Source organism: Chanodichthys erythropterus, chromosome 15 (genome assembly GCF_024489055.1).
Source record: "Chanodichthys erythropterus isolate Z2021 chromosome 15, ASM2448905v1, whole genome shotgun sequence".
Taxonomy (NCBI): domain Eukaryota; kingdom Metazoa; phylum Chordata; class Actinopteri; order Cypriniformes; family Xenocyprididae; genus Chanodichthys; species Chanodichthys erythropterus.
In genome coordinates this window covers 36481615-36495099 of record NC_090235.1, presented here as the reverse complement: position 1 = coordinate 36495099, position 13485 = coordinate 36481615, and the positions used below count along the sequence as shown (strand labels likewise).

Here is a 13485-nt window from a genome sequence, read left to right as displayed (position 1 = left end):
GCCTATAATTCAAAGTTTAATATTTTAAAATCGAAAGCAGCACAAACGAAGCACAAACGTTTGAGACTATTTTCGGTGAATTCGGAACATGTGGGGGGGCTGGGTGACCTCAGAATGACCTATACATATTTTTTTAATATCTAAAAAACCAAAGCAGCACAAACAAATTTTTTTTAAGGCACAAACCAGCACAAACAGAGCACAAACGATTGAGACTATTTTGCCGACGTTTTGCGTTGGGTGGGGGGCCAACTTCACGCAGGTCCTTAAAAGTACCTTTCACCATTTCCCATCGAATGATTTTGAGCGACTGAATCTATGGCCGCTGGCCATTAATCAGCATGTTGATTTATCGCTTCGATACGTCAAGCAAATGAAGTTGTGCAGTGAACATTTTTCACCAGACAACTTCAAACTGGGTCAAGGAAACACTCAACGACTTCTGAAATAAACCTTCCTCTTCCTCAGCTTGCAAAACACAGTGCTTCACTTTCCGGTCATATGTCAGAACACCGGCTTCTACGTCATCTTCCCGCACATGCATCATGGTGCTTTCGTAAGCACACGTCAGAGGCCCAGATGGAAGAGAAGAATGTGTTGAACAAAGTCGTCATTTTTATTTTGTTTGTGCACAAAAAGTATCTCGTCGCTTCATAAAATTGTAGAACCACTATGTAGCGTAGCGTTTGGTCCACTGTTTGGCTATCCTGTCGCGCTTTGGTCTGTTGGTCAGGTACTGTACGGCGATGCTTCCTACCAGAGGATCAACTGTAAGGAAAAGGAATAGTGAGGAGTTAATAGTTTGGCCCCCTTCACACTATTGTCTGAACTGGTCTATTATGTTTTCCTACTTTAGAAGCCTTTTTTATAAAGATGTGCATAGAATGATCCTAAATGTTAAAGTACAACAGTTTCCAAAATGTTCCTATGAATTCATAAAATGTGCACAAGTGCATCAAGACATTTACAGATGCCCTTATGGTTCTGAAGTAGTATAGCACTCAGACTTTCTGTATAAAAGGTGTGTGAAGGGACATTTCTTCAGGAAATCATTTATATAGAATAATTTCAGCAAAATTGTTAAAAGAATTTTAAATTACATTTTCATAATGTTCAATTAATTGAATTGCTGGTATACGAAGTGCCAAAAAGTCTGTAAACATGGTCATCAGCTGGCGTTCGCATAACACTTTCATATCAGTTTCTGCCTATATAAATCATGACTTGTTCCTCACTTTTGACATAGGATAAAATCCATAGAATTCAAGTTCAAATATGTTTGTGCATATACATTATAAAAGAGGACCCCGGATCCTAAAAAAAAAAAAAAAAAAAAAAAAAAAAGGCCAATCAGATTGAGAAAGCTCTTGCCACTTTTGGTAGGAGCAGGTGGTCTGTGGGCTTTCTTTTTGAGAATGAAACTACACTTATGATTCCAGCATGTCTGATCACTGGTTTAATGTGGGAAAGGAAAGTGTGTCAGGACGACTTCAGAGGGGTTAAAGGTTGTCCAGATGTAGGAGATTGTGATTGGGATGAAAGCCTGTAAGAGGTTAAAGAACTGTCATTGGCCCTTTCCCCCACGATTAATGAGCTGAATCTCATAGATGTCACAAAGACTGGAGGGGATGGGCACACAACATGGGGGGAGGGTTGGATATCTTGATTCAGACCCAAAGCCTGAGCTCAACAGCAGGGAAACCGGGGGATGGGTGTGTGTGTGAGAGAAACACTTAAAGGGGTCAAAGTCCTGATAGAGTTTTTTTTTTTTTTTTTTTGAGCAACAGTATAGTAAATTAGTGCTGCATGCTATTCTCAACACAAATGCTGTTTTCTCACCGCTGTAATTTGTATGTTTAAGAAAGCATCCAATTACAGGAGTGCAGATATATTCAAACCAGCTCTTCAAGTCAACACGATTTTACTCGTGTCTGACCTCCACAGAATAAGAAATTAAGATTTTCGTGTAAAAGGTGTCTTTGTAGCACTCACAATTCATATACACAATTATGTCTTTCATGTTATTTAAACCAAGGTTTATTAGAAAGTATAGTTAATATGGTTACAAACCACTTTCCCTTTAACAATCAGAATAATGTCTGATGTCGTTTTCAGCAATGTGTAACAAAAAATAAATAATTGAAATCCTGAAAACAGAATTTCATTTCTTTTTTTGTTTGTTACACATTGCTGAAGACTGTGCTCAGACCTGCAAAATCAAGACATGTTTACGAAGTACATTATTATAGGGAGGTCTGGGGGCATCCTCCCCCAGGAGAAAATTGTGATTTTAACATGTAAATTAAGCATTCTTGTGCACTCTGACAAGAAAATAAAGACAACAGTACTGGACATTGACATTTCACAGTTGGAATTGATTTTGATTCCGGAGCTTGCGATTTGATAACCTTCAATTCAATTTTGATTAATTTGGGGCCTATCAGGCACAGTACATGGCAAATTTCTCTCAACTAATAAACTATACAGGGAACCACAGCTGGTACATTATAATAATTGATTTGTAAGCTACTTATACATTACACATAAGGAAGTTACATTTTAATGACGATTATGTTTCTACTCATTTTTATATAGGCCTAAAACATTTAAATGGTGGCCGTCATAAAAAGGATTTAAACATTCAATATTGAAGCACGTGTTAAGAACAAATACAATGAATATGCAATAGCCTATAGTGCATTTATTAAAATGCTCCTCTCAAAGTTCATTTTTGTAACCAACTAAAGAGTTTTTGGACATTGAACAGCTTTTCTGAGGTAAACGTGATGGTAAATGTAACATTTTTACAAGCTGTTTTATTGATGCCTTACCGTGGTTGAAACACTGATTGATCGTTTATATGTGACACGATAGGGATTTCGATAAGTTGTACTGTATCTTTCAACATACCTTCGGATGTTCATTCATGTTTATTTTGTGTTGTAACTAGTAGACAAGGAGCTCTGAGACATTACTAGCTAGCAAGGATAATATAATATAATATAATATAATATAATATAATATAATATAATATAATATAATATAATATAATATAATATAATATAATATAATATATGTATTTTATACGCAAGTTGTGGAAAGGAAAGAATCTGAAACATGTAGAAAAATAAGGTGTCTAATCTACATCATTTACCAGCAGTGAAAGCAGCAATAATGGAGAATCTGTTATGTAATTAGACTAGAATATGCAAAATAATGCATTTTTTTTTCTCCTGTAGCTCAATGACCTTGCTTATTTAAATGGAATGAATGAGCACTGAGCTTATGTTCAGAGATGTCTGTGATATAAAACTGAATGCCACTATAAAGATACTCATCTACTGCACATTGTACATGCTCTGAAAAATCAATACATCTACTGAATATTGAGTTGTTTGGCTTGAACAAATAACAGAACTGTAAACCATTAATTATATTGACAATGGGACAATTACTAGCCTTGATGAGCATTTAGAACATTCTATTTGTTTTAAGTTCATGAAACTGACATAATATAAATTAACCAGGGGTGCATTTCCTAAAGCCAACTATGGTCGCAAGTTCAGTCATTACCAGAGATCAATGGAACATGCAATCATAGTTGGCTAACAATGCTTTTGGGAGTTTGAACTTTAAATTTACATGGGCATAAACAGTTAAGCTCACAAACCATCACAATGTTACAAAAATGTTTTCTAAAATTAATAAAACCCAAAGGGATAACCGATGCAAAAAAAAAAAAAAAAAAAAGATCATTCGTTTCAGCCATGGTGCATGACGGGAACTAACCCTATCTTCAATATCGTGTGCAAGACAATCAAATTGTATGTAACTGCACTTAATTTGAAATATCAAGAAAGCTGTCATGCTTTTTGTAGTACAAAAGCAATCTAAAAAGTGTTGAAAAATGAACTTACCTTAAACTTAAGTTATGCTAAGTTAGAGTTCACAGTCTGTAACAATCAGACATTTTAGGTGGGCAACATACTATACTGACAAATTTATTTAAGAGCATCAAGTGGTTTTTATACTAAAACAAAAGACCACTGCATGCATTAATTTCTACTTTAAAAACACAAGAAATTAAGCACACACACAAGCTAATTATAAAAAAAAAAAAAAAAAATCTTGAATAACTGGAGATGTAATGCATTCTGATATCACTAGTGGTCAAAATTTTGCACTCTTTAAAGGGATCCTTCACCCAAAAATGAAAATGGTCATTTTCTCACCCACAGGTTGTTCCAAACCTGTATAAATGTCTTTGTTCTGCTGAACACAAAAGAAAGATATTTGGAAGAATGTCAGTAAGCAAACTCATACCCCATTGACTACCATAGTATGCATTTTCCTACTATGGTAGTCTATGGGGGATGAGATCTGTTTGGTTACTGACATTCTTCCAAATATCTTCCTTTGTGTTCAGCAGAACAAAGACATTTATACAAGTTTGGAACAAACTGAGGGAGAGTAAATAATGACAAAATTCTCATTTTTGGGTGAACTATCCCTTTATGAGAGTTTGAGAGCACTAGAAAGAAATTTTAACGTCTCAAATTTAAACCTCTGCAAAAACTCCCTCTAAAGTTTCAGGGATTAATTACTTTCAAACTCCGTTTCATTTAATCTGTTTAAAACACTGATTCAATCATTCATCACTTAATGTAAACTGAATTCCTAAAACTTGGTACCTATGGTTTTGTTAGGAAAACTGACTAAAAAAATATCTTTGAACATGTGTACGCAGTTTTATACATGAGCATTAAGCAACTGCATATATGCCCACACCTGAAACTGCCTCTGATGTAGTCTAGGTCAAACAGGTGGAGTTCCAACATACTGATAAACACTGGAGCTTCAGCCCATGACCAGCTAACAGGTGGTATTTAGCCCTTTCCAACCACCACTTCTCCTTAAACAAGTTAGAAGTGTGTCATATAGGTGTGTATCTTACCAGGGTTACAGTCTGTGAGTAGAGAGCAGATGGACAGCAGCACTTTGGAGATGGTGAGCGCTGGGCTCCAGTTGTCCTTCAGGATGTCCAGACAGATCACACCCTGACTGTTGATGTTGCAGTGGTAGATTCTCATGCAAAACCTCACCTGAGAGATCAGAACAGGACAACAACCGTTGATGTAAACATAAAAATGAGACACTGTGTCCATTAATTAGTGGTGAAAGTCCACAAACATGTTCAAGACAGCATTATGAAAACAATTAATTTTGAGAGAAGTGAAACATAGATCAGTGGTTCTCAACTCCAGTCCTCGGGACCCACTGCTCTGCACATTTTGTATGTTTCTCTTATCTGACACACTCAGTTCAGTTCATGCAGTCTCTCCTAATGAGCTGATGATCTAAATCAGGTGTGTTAAATAAGGGATACATACAAAATGTGCAGAGCAGTGGGTCCAGAGGACTGGAGTTGAGAAACACTGACATAGATTGTGGTGGTTACTGTGATGGTGAGACAAGGTTTTGAGGAAAGAAGCTTACGATAAACTAACTTGGTGAAGCAGTGCATTGTGTCTGTGTCTGTGTCTGTGTCTGTGTCTGAAGTAGAAACAAGAGCGAGAGGATCCAAAAACAAACAAAGCACACAAACCAAGGTACAACAAACCATAGAAGAACAAAACCTGACATATAAATACAAAGACACTAACAAGGTTAACAAGACACAGGTGGAAACAATCAAGGAGAAATAAGGGAATCACAGTACAGGAACTGAACTAGAATACAAACTAAAAGTCCAACAAGGAACACAAACACAGAATATGACACTATCCTTCTTTTGTTCACTCATTAGGCTACATCTTTGGTTTGATGCCGTTTGAACTATTCATTTAAATTAACTATTTAAATGCTTTTGTGATGAAATCGATGGTTTGGTCCTGAATTATACAACCCATCAGAGAATAAATATGAAATGTAGTTTAAAAAATACCACACTTGATAAAATATTAATTAAAATGAATTAATTTAATATAAATTATTATTATATTATTTAAAGAAAAACAGCACATGCACAGCATTTCAAGCAAAATATTAAACAAAACATAAGTGTAAAATAATGAAATTAAGATCTAGTGCTGAAACTGAAGGGGAAAAAAACGTTTGTGACACTCTGAGGTTGTCAAACATTAGTGGAAAATAAAGTGATGAACTACACCTGTGTTTGCTTCAGGGTGCAACAAAACACCAGCTGATTAAACGTTATTGCAAACATTCCAGTGAAGTGAAGTTCTGAACTTCCCTAATAATATACAAATGCTGGAGCTCTATTGATTTTAGTTTGGGATATTTTAGGACAGATTTGCAAGTTTACCCAAGGCTGGGTTCTCGCTGTCCAAATGGACACTTCTCCAGTAGCCTATACCTGATCTATGGTATAGGCCTACTGTTTGCAAACATCCTGACAGTGCCCATGCTGTTTGGAGCAGTGTTGAGATGAATATGTAAGTATGAGGTTGTACGCTATGGAGTTTCTTTTGTGTCTTTTTTATTCAAACAAACATATTGTGTTTGAGAGTAAAACTAATCATTTTGTAATTAAAAAATATATATATTGCAAAAAAAAAAAGTCTTCTTAAGGTTCAAAAATAAAAAGTTGATAACAGAATTATTTGCAGTGCGTGTAAATCTTTAAAACCTTTATTTTTTTTTTGCACTTCGAGAACTTTTCATCCCAAACCCACACATTTTGCTCTCTTTTCTGCTGTCTTTTTTGCGGGTCAAAATATTTTGCTTGCGATGTGAATAGGTTTGCAAGCTGAAAAGTTTTGCAAGTTGAAAAGTTTTGCGAATTTAAAAGTTTTGTTTGCACGTGAAGCTGTAGCTCAGTGGGCGGTCTCTACCAACCAGGATGAAAGGCATTTTTCTATTGGTCACCCTCGATTGAAGTGACAAGTTGGCCACGCCCACTACGGTTTCCCGCCGCTGCTGCTGCCACCGAGAAGATAAGAGAAGCGAGAATGGCGAGCAACAGGTTTACTGGGTAAGATAACTAATTTAGTATCAAACGCAGTGACAAGTGAACTGAATGATTCTTTCTTCTTATGCTGTCCCATTTAAATACTTAACGTTGGCTAGACCAGTCTGTAGTTAGTGTTACCGTTGACTAGATTTTATTAACGTTAGCCAACACTGGCAGCCAGAGCCACCTTTAGTAACGTTTGCCGTGTGGTCGATGTCCAGTGTTGCTAGCTGAGCTGACATTCATAATCACATTGTCTGCGTCCGAAACCGCCTACTTCTCTACTATTTAGTAGGGGAAAAGCAGTAGGTGAGCGAATAAGTATGTCTGAAGCAAAAAGAGTAGGCGAAAATTACCTGCGTGACGTACTAATTCTCGCGAGATTCGGACGAGCGCCTACTTAAAGTGCGTCCTAAACCGCCTACTTACCTAATATATAATGGGGAAAAGCAGTAGGCGAGCAAATAAGTATGTCAGAAACCTCAGTAGTCATAAAATAGTAGTCGAGGAGTTCCCGGATGGCCTACTACTTCCGCCCGGATTCTTAAGTATTCCTCGCTGGATACTTTTCTATCCCAGGAGGCCACGGCTGAGGATACGTCATAAACAAACACGGAGGAGAAAAATGTGTCAAAAGTGAGTATTGAAAACCAAAAACACATTTGCTGAACTACTGTAGAGTAAACTGCTGAATGTGTAAAGATGCTAGACACTATTGTTGTGATTTTGCAGTAAAATCACGATTTATTATGTATAGATAACGGGATCTCTAGTAAACACCTTAATTTTCCAAAGTGGATTTACATATTCTAAACCATATACATCTTAAAGATGCTTACTAAATGTTTATTTAACATCTGACACGAATATCTTCTGCAAGTATTATGATTTATGAGTGCTGGATTATGTATTATGAGTGATGTGTTTGTGCTATTATTCACTGTTGTCAACACTGCTTACATTACATGAATGAAAAGAATGTAAATAAACAAATCTACAGTAACTACACAAGTTTAATCTATTTTATTTGTCCATTAGTACTGTTAATAAATTAAGGAACATTTGTATTGGATAAGAAGTGAGTTAACACATCATCAACATGTGAATGTAGATTTGAGCACATAAATCTCAGAGGAAACTTGAATCTGGGGAATGATGCCATCAAAGGCTTTGAGTGTGGATACTACAGAAATGAATACAAAGTCTATTTAAATCTAAAGTCTAGTTTATTTTAATTATTGGAATTTAAACCGTTATTACAGCACTTTTCTGATTCTTGATGTCTGTGCATTTGCTGCAAAGCTTTGGTGGAGCAGGACCTGCAAGAAAAGCTGACGACAGTATTTGTTAGGAAAAAAAGAGGAAAACCTGAAACTAAATAAAAATATAAAGTAACAAAATATAAAGTAAGATCACTGTTATTTCTAATGCAGAAATCAAGTGACATTGTGCTGTTAAAATGACTGCTTTTGTATTATATTTGTGCATTATTGTACAATGTGAATGTCCTCAGACTGGATGGAGAGACACAGCAGATCCTGGGAATGGTTCAATGTCATGGACGAGATCCTCCATCACTCCTCCTTTCAAGTGTCTCTATCAAGGACACACTGGAGGAGACGCTGCAGAGATCGAACCAGCAAACTTCTGCTGACCAGCTCAGTGGTTTAGACCATAAAACCACAAAACGAATGAAGCCACGACAAAAATTAGCAAGTAATGGTAAAAATATGAAATGCCATATGCAAGAAACAGAATGCTGACATGAATTAATTGTAAAATGTTTTAATCTGCTGATGGAGCGCACATGAATGTTTGCAGCAGCAGATTGTCCCGCACAACTTCTCCCACTCCTGCTCCAGGGTTGAGGGGTTCAGGGGTCCATCATCTTCATCTTCAGCAGTGAGGGACATGCTGATGAAGGTGTTCATCAGCTGCTTCATCAGAATAAAGCTGCAGAATTGGCACAGCTGTCTTGAGATGACAACAGGACTGTAAATACCTGATTGTTAGATCAATACATTTGAATAAAGCTTTGTTTTGTGTGTTGTTGACTTGTATATGCATTTGTCATTATTACTTTTATTAATTCTTTACTTATTAATTATGCTATTATCAGTAAATGTATATATTAAGCAATGAATTAATGCATGAATTCACATCAGCCGTGTTCATGCACAGCTGTCATATAACTAAACATTACATTTTCCTTGTTTTATTAAAGTAGTAAAATGAAAAGTAATAAGTTTTTGTCAGCATTTATCATCATTATTGTGTGTAAGTGTTAGGGTGTGTTAGAAAAGCAGCTCATTCTGGTGTAATCTTAATTTTAAGTATTTTTTACTACTTTGAGTACAAAGACGAGATCTTCGAGCAGCTGTCTGATGTTGCCTCTGTGCAGACATCACTAACACTGAGGAAAACCACTCTAGGTAGGGTTCAGTTACTGGTGCTGTGAGGTGTTGGTGCACCTGTCACTCATACCTTTATTTTTATTGCAGGATCTACAATTCGTATAGTTTGGTCTGGGGTAAAAATATCCGCTTGTTAACTCGTGACGTAAGAAAACAACAAACGGTGCTAATATACAGACATAATGTGGTGTAATACTACAAAAAATATATATATAATCATAACCTTTACCTCCATACCAAAATCCCAGATGGCCAGACAGTGATTCATCTTTTATAAATCGTTAAAATATTAACGTCTTTGACGCTGTGACCATGGAGACTGTTGTATAGACTAAGTATTTTAAACGTGTAACTTTAAAATGATAAATGTTTATTATGAATAAATAGCGCTCATAAACGGCCGCGGAGATGGCATTCTCAAATCAAACTAGCCGGGGCTTGGACCCAGAAACGGCGTTCCTTACGTCACGAGTTAACAAGCGGATATTTTTACCCCAGAACCTAGGCCCAACATCGAAAATAGTGCCTCTCAACCTTTACGCTGAGAAAATCTAAATGTGATTATGAATGTCAGCTCAGCTAGCAACACTGGACATCGACCACACGGCAAACGTTACTAAAGGTGGCTCTGGCTGCTAGTGTTGGCTAACGTTAATAAAATCTAGTCAACGGTAACACTAACTGGTCTAGCCAACGTTAAGTATTTAAATGGGACAGCATAAGAAGAGAGAATCATTCAGTTCACTTGTCACTGCGTTTATGATATTAAATTAGTTATCTTACCCAGTAAACGACATGTTGCTCGCCATTCTCGCTTCTCTTATCTTCTCGGTGGCAGCAGCAGCGGCGGGAAACCGTAGTGGGCGTGGCCAACTTGTCACTTCAATCGAGGGTGACCAATAGAAAAATGCCTTTCATCCTGGTTGGTAGAGACCGCCCACTGAGCTACAGCTTCACGTGCAAACAAAACTTTTCAATTCGCAAAACTTTTCAGCTTGCAAACCTATTCACCTCGCAAGCAAAATATTTTGACCCGCAAAAAAGACAGCAGAAAAGAGAGCAAAATGTGTGGGTTTGGGATGAAAAGTTCTCGAAGTGCACAAGGAAAAATAAAGGTTTTTAAAGATTTACACGCACTGCAAATAATTCTGTTATCAACTTCTTTATTTTTGAACCTTAAGAAGACTTTTTTTGCAATATATATATTTTTTAATTACAAAATGATTAGTTTTACTCTCAAACACAATATGTTTGTTTGAATAAAAAAGACACAAAAGAAACTCCATAGTACGCTACCTCAGCTATTTTCTGTAACACAAAACAAAAATGATGAGAAAAGTCCCAAACTGTTTCAAAACCCTGAAGCAATGAACTTTGTTTTGGCCAGTTTAGTTCTAAATTATCCAACCATCCATATCATCATTCTGAAAAGTGACATTTTGACAGAGAACAAATCTGAGTTCAAATTTTTGAGTGAATGATTTAAAGACTTACTTATAATACACAAAAATAGACTTAAGGTCATTGCACACTGAGTCCGAAATTCGCATGCGAAACTTTCGCACGTTAAAAAATAAATTCGACCTCACGTTATGTCAACCGCATTTGCACACTGCCTCCGAAACTTTCGTCCGTCAAAAAAATATTCGGATCAGGTTCGATTTTCTGCGTTTTTCGCATCCGTGGCACGCATTTTGAGAGACGTTTTGACAATTCAGAGCCACCGTACGCGAACGCAAAAATCCAGAATGCCATCTGACAAGTTGATCCACGTCGTCTACAGCACAAAACAGCAGCACTGAATGACTAACAACGTGAGGAATACAAAGAGACCGAATATAAAGACAGATTGTGCCAGTAGTAAAGCATCAAACAGAGCCACTGACATTCTGAAGTAAACTTTGAAACGCTCGGATAATCCCGCAGCTCCTTGATGAGGTGAATTCTCCTTTCTCTCTATGCAATCTCGGGATTGAATAGACCCAATATTTTCTCTTTCTTTTTCTCTAGGAGACAACTAATCGTGCTCACTGCTTGAAGACTTCATTTTGTATTGTTTTGCGATTTTTTCGCAACGCATTCATTATTACGCATCGGACTCAGTGTGCAAGGTCTCGGTGCGTGACGAATTTTTAGGATTGCGAATACGAAAAAACGCATGCGAAAATTTCGGACTCAGTGTGCAAAGGCCTTTACTGTTAATGGTGAAATGATGTAACCTAGAGAAAAAAAAGTGAATAAAAGTGTCACACTTGTGATTTAAAATTAAAGATTTAACACCACTAATTTTGTGTCTGAATCAACACTGAACTGACTTCAACTGAACAATAGCTGAAATGCATAATTATCCTGTTATCACTTTTCGTTCTTCGCTTAGGGGTAAAACGAAGTTCGAAATGCATGACCAGCGATATACTATAAAGGAACATCTGACGCCGCACTGCTAGAGCGACACTTAGATGAATATACAAATATGTGCCGTGCACTTTCTTCCAAAATAAACTTCCAAAATGGTCTAACAAAATAAACACAACAAAAATGAGAAAACAGTAAGCATTTATTATAGAAAGCATAAGAAAAGCGTCTGATCGTAACAGCATGGGTATGTTTAGCACGAGCTCTACAAATTAGCACTCCAGTCACGTCACGTCTTCATATAGCACTTTATTCAATGGATTGCTAAAAATCAAGCAGCTTTACAGTATCAAACATGAAAAACAGCGTTAGTAACTCATTTTTTTTACAAGCACAACTTAATTTTGTACTATAAAGCAGCTATCTAGTCTTTTCTCACCCGCGGAGCTCTTACCTCAACAAACTCTACAGATCAAATGAGTCAGAGATGCGCCCACGCGTGCGAAGGCGGAGCCTCAGCGCACGCCTCCTGTTACGTTATCGTCACGGACCAATGGTTGTACGAAGGTGTTTTGGTCAAGCGGCAACCTCCCCCTTTCTCTCGTGAAGCCAATACGGAAGTAACTTAAACTGCGATTCATCGACTGGCCGATAGGGACAGGCTCCAAAAGAGAGCAGAATCTCATAGAGTCCCATGTTAAATTGGCCAAGTTTATAGCAGAAAAAAACATGTTTACAAGTTGGTACAAATTGTGCTTTTGGTCTATACTGCTATTTTTGCCATTCATGACAACTCTGAGGGGGGTGAATTTTTTTATAACTTATCCGTTTAAATTATATTAAGCCTTAAAAGTTCTGCATAATTAAGGGCGTGGTCACTTGAGTGACAGGTAGAGTGCGCTGCTCCCAGATAGCAAACAGACGTCGATTCAACGTTTATTTTTGGTTGTAAAGATCAGTATCAGTCGCCGATCAAATTTCAATGTTGATTCAACGTTCACTATTTGATCGGAACATCAGAACGTTATTACGTCGAAAATATAACATCGATTCAATGTCGAAATGAGGTTGTTTCATCAACTGATAGCTACGCCGACGCATATGATCGAAATCATAACGTCTGATAAATGTTGAAACTTGGTTAGAGGAATCGGACATTGCGTGCACTATAAATCCCTTTTCGGACGGAATAGGACGTGCATGTCTTTTGTCTTATTTACTGATATAATTTTAATTCATTATAAAAACCCTATTTAAGTAAATTAAACAAGTTTATAGAAGTGGCTATTTATAATAAATCCACATAACTGAGCAGCGAAATCTAGCAGGCTCTTCTGACACTGATAAAATGAGCAGTCTTCAAAGTTTCCGTGATTTTTTTTTTTTTTTTTTTTTTTTTGTCCGATGCCATCCATTTTAATATTAAATGAAAGCATAGCCTACCGAAGATTGCTCAAACGGTATCGCAGGCAGTTCATAAAACACACGAGAAGGAGCGTTAATGAAAACCATAAATGCAACATACTGTATGAGAAACATTGTTAATATTATGAAGACTTCAGATGCAAAAGCCTCTAAGTGCCGTCTGAAATTTTCTTCTAAAATGAGCATTTTTATCAAGCTCGTAGGTTCAGTAATTATACTTGAATGGCAATTAATAGGTCCTTTTCATTGCCATTAAAGTGAAATAACTGAACATAAACATATAAGCTTCATAAAAATGCTCATTTTATAAGAATTTCA

The 13485-nt window shown here is 36.8% G+C and overlaps 1 pseudogene; it reads right to left on the bottom strand.

Annotated features, from left to right (window-relative positions):
- Positions 1-645: 645 nt before the first annotated feature.
- Positions 646-13485, bottom strand: part of LOC137002187 (ubiquitin-conjugating enzyme E2 E3-like) — a 31081-nt pseudogene continuing 18241 nt past the window's right edge.